The sequence below is a fragment of the Lolium perenne genome, chromosome 2 (genome assembly GCF_019359855.2).
Source record: "Lolium perenne isolate Kyuss_39 chromosome 2, Kyuss_2.0, whole genome shotgun sequence".
In the NCBI taxonomy this organism is placed as follows: domain Eukaryota; kingdom Viridiplantae; phylum Streptophyta; class Magnoliopsida; order Poales; family Poaceae; genus Lolium; species Lolium perenne.
The window spans coordinates 296,577,992-296,586,510 of NC_067245.2; positions in this window are offsets into that span (position 1 = coordinate 296,577,992).

Sequence of the window (8,519 nt, forward strand, 5' to 3'; positions counted from 1 at the left end):
CTTCTAAACTTATTACCAAATAAGGTAAACCACAGGGTCTAAAGTGCATAAAAGCCACACATTTTTATTTAAATCATAACTTATTAAGTATATGGAATATCATAAAACTAAATCCATTTACATTACGATTTATAGTTCAAACTATTTGAATCAAACTGACTATGAGTATTTTGAAACTCATATGATCATGCCTTGGTGAAATCAAAACCAACTATCCAAATTTGAGGAATAACCTTCAACCTTGATCTTTTGATCAATATTATGATGTAAATCCAATCCAATATGATATAGTGACTCATCCACAATAATGAAATCATCCACAAGATATTTAGTAACAAATGCCACTTGGCTATCCAAAAATAAATCATATGAGAGGATAATGATCTTGCCACATAGGATGAAAATATCTACATGACTTGCTTTCCAAGCTATGCCACCTCATGCTCAAAGGATTGCTATGGATGAGGGCATGACAACCAAGCACCTTACTCATCAAACCAACACAAGAGTCACCACCTATGTGTCATGATGCTAGAGCTTGCCCAAGCCTATAAATAGAGCCACACCCTTCATCCATTTGCTCATCAAGTACCATGATACATGGGAACAAACACATAGAGCCACTCCATGTGAATTAGCTAGGATCAAGATGAAGAAGCTAGGAGGTGGAGGCATACCACAAGATGCAGGTTTATCAGATTTCCAGAAGAACAAGTTACATAAGATACCAAGGTAGTATTCCTAGGCAAACCATATATTTAGAGGATCATATCATCATCTCTTGAGTAGGACCTTAGGATATTCCAAGACATTGAGAAGTGAGAGAAGTTATAATACTAATCATAGCCATGTTCATACAAGAATACTAGAGTAGTACTAATCTTAGTTGTTTAAGACAACATTTGATCTAGGAGGTGAGAGCCATGTTCCATTAGTGAAACATAACCAAAGCTTATGCCCATATCCTAATTCTAGTTGTGTATCATATTGGTGATCACTACTTAAACCCTAAACTACATGTGAATTCCAACCCATGGATTACTTTGGATTATAATTATAACCCTGCCATGCCTCATGCCTATTTTATACTTCAATTAGTAAAGCATCACTAAAGCTCTTAACATTTTCACATATGATCCAATCCACATAAAATAGTATGTTCTAACTTGTGCATCATGGATCACAAGTATAAACTAAGACTTAGGACTAAATATCATTTGGTGAGTTGAGTGAAACCAATATCCAAATCACCTTCTTAAATCTTAAGAACTATCATTCACATAAAATCATGAACCAATTCCATTTCCTTTACCATTTGTTAAACCCTAGCCATAATTAAATTATATGTGAATGATCACTATGGTTAAGCACTAGAAAAATAGAATGTGTTCACCATGCACATGTTCTAAATTTCAAATCAATTAAAACATGTTTAATTCCTTAATTAACAAAGCAATTGAGATAAACCCTAAAATAATATCTATTTGAAAATTTGAATTGTGTCTCATAAGAACACAAAATAAATCAATTATATAATGGATGTTTGAAAACAAAACAATACAGTAGGTGGCATTATCAAATTGTTTTGATATTCAAATATATTAGAACCTGCAAAGTAAAACCAGGATCAAAATTTGAATTCAAATTAAAAATAGAAAATAAAAACAGAAAATAGAAAAGGGGAAAAAGAAAATAAGGCTCTCTTACCTTACCTGGACCGCAGCAGCCCGAAGCCTACCCCAACAGCAGCCCATCAAAGCCCAGGAGCAGTCCAGCCCAAGGCCAGATACCGTTTCGATGTCTTTAAAAATCGTGCGAGGAGAAAACACGTCGTCGTCGTCTCCGAGCACGACAGCGCTGCAAGCCAGTAGGCCACGATCTCGCCGTCGATAAGCTGACCCCGGACGTCGCCAGACACTCTTAACCACACGCAACCTCTCTCGCGTCCGAGCTTATCCGCGGACGAGGAGATCCTTGCCAGCTAGAAGCTTCCAGAGACCGCCACCTCTTCGACCATGGCCGTCGCCGTGTCGAGGCCACAGGGCTTCCCTTGGCCTATAAATAGGTGGAGAGCATCGCCGTGCACGTCTTGTTCATCTCCTCCACTCCATTGCTGCTCAGACACCTTCCATCTCTCACACACATCCCCTCTCTGTCGCCGGAGTCGAAGACGAAGCCGACGGAGGAGGCCACCCCAGCCTCCGGCGCGTGGTCCAGGAGGAGCGCCTGGACTCAAGGAGCATCTGGGAGGAGCCCAGCATCCAGGGGAGCCGTGTGGAGAATCAATTTCATCGTTCCCTTCTGCAGCACATCGCCGGGAAATCTCCAATCGCCGTCGTCTCCGTCAACCATCGCCGGAGCCGACCACACCTTGAGTTTCAGGGTGAGCATACGCGTCTATAGCACCTACTCTCGCTTCCTAGCATCGCCTGTAGCCTCTGATTTGAATCTCGCCGGAGTGCACCGCCGTGGGACATGATTTCCGACGAAGCTCCGGTGACCTATAGCTTGTTCCACCACCACCATAGTGTTCCCCATCTTCTTCTCGTTCGATTGATACAAACCGCGCATCCGGGGGTGCCTTGTAGCGGCGGCGCCGTCTTCGTCTGACCGCTGGCGTCAAGCCGCCGGTAGAGATGACGTGGCCGTGGGCTCCCCGCACATGTTTGACTTGGTCGTTGCCCTCGTGGCAGGTGACCTGGACTAGGTCCCACCTGTCTCTGACTAGAACTAGGTTTTGAACCGGTACATCTAGTATTTAGGTTTATTTCAAATTCCAGAAAATCACTGAAACTTTGCAAAATCATAGAAATTTCATTTCAACTCATAAAAATATAAATAATATATCAAAATGCTCACAAAAATAAACTCTATCCAAATAAAATATAAAACAAAAATGTGTGTCAAAATAAAAATCCATTTATTTTTAACCTGATTAATTATGCCATTTCATTTATTTACAATACAATTTGAATTCAATAATTAGTGAAGTTTAAAAATTAAATTTTAACTATTCAGTAACTAAGTAAAATTTTAAGATTAATTTTATTTATCATATTTGCATTAACTTAATTATTAGTGGTAATTCATAAACCCTAATTTGCAAATTACTATTTTCTATTTTCTTTAAATAGTAATAACTCAAGAAAATATTAAAAAACCAATATTATTTTGGTAGCTCAACAATTGTTTACTTAAACATCTTAAGTCAACAAGTTAAATACTTTAAACCTAATAACAATTATTAAACCCTGATTCTTAATTAAACCTAAATAAGAATTACCCTAATTATTAATTCTTGTGAAGATTAATAAAATGTCAAACCATCACTAATTTTGATTCAAAGTAATTAGTAACCACAACTCAATTACCAATCATCATTTTAGGAGTTGCACCATAATTTAGAAACCCTAGTTTCAATTGAGTAAGACTTTGATTCCATTATTTTATGTGATCATTTGAAAATAGTGAAACCCTAAAACCCTAGGGGTTTAGCCCATGTGATCATAGCCACTTCATCTTTACATGTAAGACCTTAATAAACAACCAATGAATGCATACTCATGATTCACTAGCATAAACCAAGTCACATGAGATTATCATTTCATGTCCATATTCTTAGTTAAAACCTATATGATTCACTAGTGCCACCTAGGCATAAACCCTAACTAGTTAATTGAATTAGTACCACTAACCACTATCCTATATACCATACCATTAAGGTCAACCTCAATCATCAAACCTTAGTAGCTACTTTATAGAACCATCTGGATAACCATCCTTTGATATGATATCATAATCAACCATAGTAATAAACCTGCCCATACTTGTTGTATATAGAACCAATTCAACTTAAGAACCCAACTAGTTCCTATCCAAGAACTAATGAATTCAATAGTAAACCCTAGAAAGCCATAGCACCTATATATAATAGTTCATATTCTTAATTAACCTGTTCTTCAACAGTTATTCTTGTGAAGTACAGATGTTAATCAAACCATAGAAGCCATAGTTCTTATTTGAAATACTCATTATTTCCTTAAACAACATGTTCTTCAAAAGTTATTCTTTTGAAGTATAGTATAAGTAATCATCAACCATGTTCTATAGAACTTAAAAATTGACAACTGTTCTTTACATATTATTCCACCACTATTCTTTATGTGTATAATTGTTATAATATCTTATATCACTTGATTACGATGCTAATATAACCAAACCCTAATAAGAACCTTGTTTGAGAACCATTCTAAAAGTGCAACCAACCCTAAAGAAATCTTTACAACTCATACAACATAAATCATCGAGGTTAGGTTACGCTCGGGACGATTGCATCTCATACTATACATTATAGCATCTTTGCCAGTTCTTTAAACATTGTCCTTACCGGACGATGATGGTATTTCAGCATTTGGAGTTCTCACGTATCGAAGCTTTTGCCTGCATAATCTTGCAGTCAAGAAAGGCAAGTTCATCGCTTGCTCATGTCATTTGATTATTTGTATCAAACTATATGCAAAGTACTATACTTATCACTCATGCATTGAAAAGCAAAGTATTATTTTACAATTATGAATATGACTATGTGGTGGGAAATGGAACCATGGTATGTGTTGATATGGTGGAGGTTCCATTGCATGGGTACTACTCATCTAGGACTAAGTACCAATGCCGTCCAGTGATTCTAGCGCCGTACATATCGCGTTATCCATAAGATCTATAATGGCTCTAGGGAAGTCAGCTGTATCTTTTCCCTTCTGCACGCCAACGGATTGGTAGAGCCGGCGGGGTGTTGGAGGCACTGCCGTAGGTTGGGATAGCCTTTTAAATCCCCATCCATTAGTGATGATGGCTCTACGATCTATGATGGATTGTCCAAAGTACACCGTGAGTAAAGCCGTATTATCGGGAGAAGTCTACTGGGGGTGTGCGGGTGGACAAAAGGGTGGGTTTGCAGGGTCGCGGAGAAGGCAGTGATTGGCTTGGATCTTATACTGGGCCTCACACCCAAGGAAGTGTGGACGAGGACATACTCTCGGCCGGCAACAAGGTTAAGATCTCTTGTGGGGTAAAGTAACGCACCTCTGCAGAGGGTATCAAGAATTGTGACTGTCACTCCCTGTTCCGGGAAGGGAACTGCGAACGCGGTAGGAAAGGAACTCCACGAAGTTCTAGTCAACCTGTGAAGACTGACGGGCATAGTTTTCAGAATAAAATAAACCTTTTGAAGAAATGGTTACAAAAACTTGCATTGGCCTATGACTTTATGGTCTATGGCTTTAGCTAGTGCATGATACACATATTTCCTAATATGAACTTGTTGAGTACGCTCGTACTCATTCTATCCCATTTGAACCCCCTTCTTAGATCAAGGCACCGAATGAGAAACTACCGTGGAACTCGAAGACAAAGGAGTCAACTGCAACAAGATGAAGAATCCAATCAAAGAAGTCAATGGAGTCAACTTCCGCATCAGCTATAATGAAAACCTAGACTAGTAATAGAAGGGAACCTTTCCCTAATCATAGCACCTAAGTAGCTAGATTTCTATAGCAAGCCAATTAGCTCTTAAACTTGAGTTAGCAATAAGATAGACTATGAGTCGTTCTTCTGGAGCTTTATTTGAAGTTTTACCTCACTGTAAAGTAGGAGGCTGTGTGGATCTTATGTAAACAGCATATGTTTCTGTTGTACCACTCTGAGAGATGTAATATGAGTGGAACGGTGTTTCACTTGTGTTATGTCAACGACTTGTGTACTACACCATGCAGTGGTACGTTGGGTCATCACAGCTGGTATCAGAGCAAATGCTTTGATCCTAGGATTAAAACCCTTTAAAGGAGACCTATAGGTTTTGGTAGTGTCTATAGGAGGTTGTCTTAGCCAAACCAACTATTCTTTTGACTTGAGATGGGTATTCACTTGAGAATAATCCTGACACACTTGAGTCAATCTTTCTTATCTATCTTTCTTAAGTAAAGTTAGTTAGTTATCTGGCTTCATTCCAAATAATTAGAACACAATTGGAGCTTAAGATAATTGGTGGTAGTAGACCACAGTTGGTATACAACACATGGTAGTCCAAAGAGAGGATACAACCATAAGGAAGATATCCTATTGGAAGAAGTATACCAATGCAAGTTATAGTTAAGTAAGAGTCATTTAAAAATGTCAAATGACTGATGTTAAGTAATGGAGATAAGTAATATGAGGTAGTATGTACCTATGATGAGTCAATCATAGGAGGTAAGGAAGAGTGATAGGAGTATTTAAGTCTACTTTTCATGGTAAAGTTGTAATCATATATGATTCACTTGAGAATCATGGAATGATGGAGTAGACCATCATAAGTACGATAACAAAAGGATGATAAGGAGTAGGATTTAGGGAATAGTTTGAAAGCTTAGGCCTTAAAATCCTAATAACTGTACCAAGTATGTTAGAACCATAGTCCTTAATTTGAAGAAGGCTTATTTAGAGCATATCACATAGAGAAATCCTAGAGTATAGGTGGTATATTCTAAACAATCATGTGTTTAGAGTAGATATGTTAGAACTAATTGTATTATAGGAAGTAGTCCTCAATAGCACATATATATGGTATCCTACTTTGTTAGTACTTCCAAAGAAAACTAGGTTAACTCCAACTATCCCAGGCCATTTTGTTTCAAGTTTGCCTCATTGCAAATGTGCAATTAAGATAAATGTTGAGACCACTAGTAGAAATTCACGTATTGTGCTAAGTATCACAACCTAAACCTATCTTATGTGGTGTTATATACTACACATCTGATCCTGATGTTTAGGGATGTCTTACCCAACTACTATATTCAGGCATATAAAGATGTGTATTGTATCCACAAAGCTGGATTTTCTTGGATTTTCTCGAATCTTCATTGATTGACTAGATCCATACATGAAGTTTGACTTTGATATGCAAATGCATGTTGCAATATCAAGCTCTTACTTGATGTTATAGGTCTAGAGGGGAAAGGTATTCGTGTGAGGAAGTGACGAATTCTGAAGATTTTAAAAATAAGATGAAGGTTCACTGGAAGAAAGAAGTCAAATTGGGGGGAAGCAACCACAATACTCTAAAGGAAGGACCAATCCAAACTCACTTTTATCCTTAATCAAGGAGTACTTCAACATGGAAGTACCATGAAAGTGAGAAAAATAGTGAATATGGAGCAGAAGAAGTAGAGCTGTATTCATTATGGAAGAAGGGAATGCAAGTGAAGTCACTTACAATACTATTTTCATAGTATCAACAAGTGATTTTATTGCAAAACAACCCTGGAAGAAGGAAAATAGACAAGTGAAGTCGCAGCTAGCATCATATGACCGCAGCTGATATAGGATAACCATGAAGAGAAAGAATGTGAAGTGAGGTATATCTTATCTAAAACTATAAAAGTAGCCACAGCTGGTAAGTAGATATTGACTAGAACCATAACATAGCCACAGCTGGTATCCAATAAGCCACATCTGGTACTAGGTATCTGCAGCTGGTACCAGATAGCCCATAGCCTGAACATTTCTTTATCCTAAAACAAAGGGGGATTCCGCAGCTAGTATTTCACAGCTGGTATCTCGTAGTTGGTAAATATTTAGTTGGAGGATTCATAATGGATACCCACAACTGTGTGGATACACCACAAAGAATTCTTCGCGAGACTTTAGAAAGGCACAAAATATAAACCAGACTTAAACCAACTACCTAACCTTGGAGTTTACTGATTAGAAGAAAGGAAGTTTGAAGATCATTAGTAAACTCCAAGGGGGAGAGGAAGGCTGAAGGAAAAGTATTAAGATATTATTTGGAGTATGATAGACGGAGAAAAAGGTCTGAACTGAGAGGAAGTCCGATCTTATTTTTATAAGGTTGTTGGGAACTACCCATATAAAAGTACTCTCAGGAGGTTGTCAGACCAGAAGCCAAGGTTCATATCTCGAGGAAGTAAGGGTTAGACCTTAACTTGAGTGGGTAATTGTAATTACTCCAAAACCAAGAGAACTTAAGTAAGCTTAAGATAATGAAGTTGGATGAAGAAGATGTCGGAGGACAATCCAAGCTTAAGAAGATACTATACGAAGAAGTTTGGCCATACTAAGACATAAGTCTAGTAGAAAGATTCCTTTCATGGAACCTAAAGAAACCAAAAAGAGGATAACTAGTATAAACTAGAAGCCATGATTGGATGGACTAAAAGAGTCTAATCCATTCGTAGGAATAAACCACCAGGACCATGCCTATTGTAAATACCTTACGAAGTACCATTACTTTCGTTATGGTAGTAAGGGAAAACAATACCCTACCTTAAATAAAAATTTTAGAATTAAGGTTTGGACATCGCAGCTGGTACGCCATAGTGCCATATTACATCGCAGCTGGATTACCGCAGCTGGTAGAACCAAGCTTTGAGTACCCAAATAGGAATATGTCACCACAACCATTAGTAAAATCCATTAGCATAAGAAAATGTCCTAATCCAAGAATCTTTAGAGAGTAAGCCTAT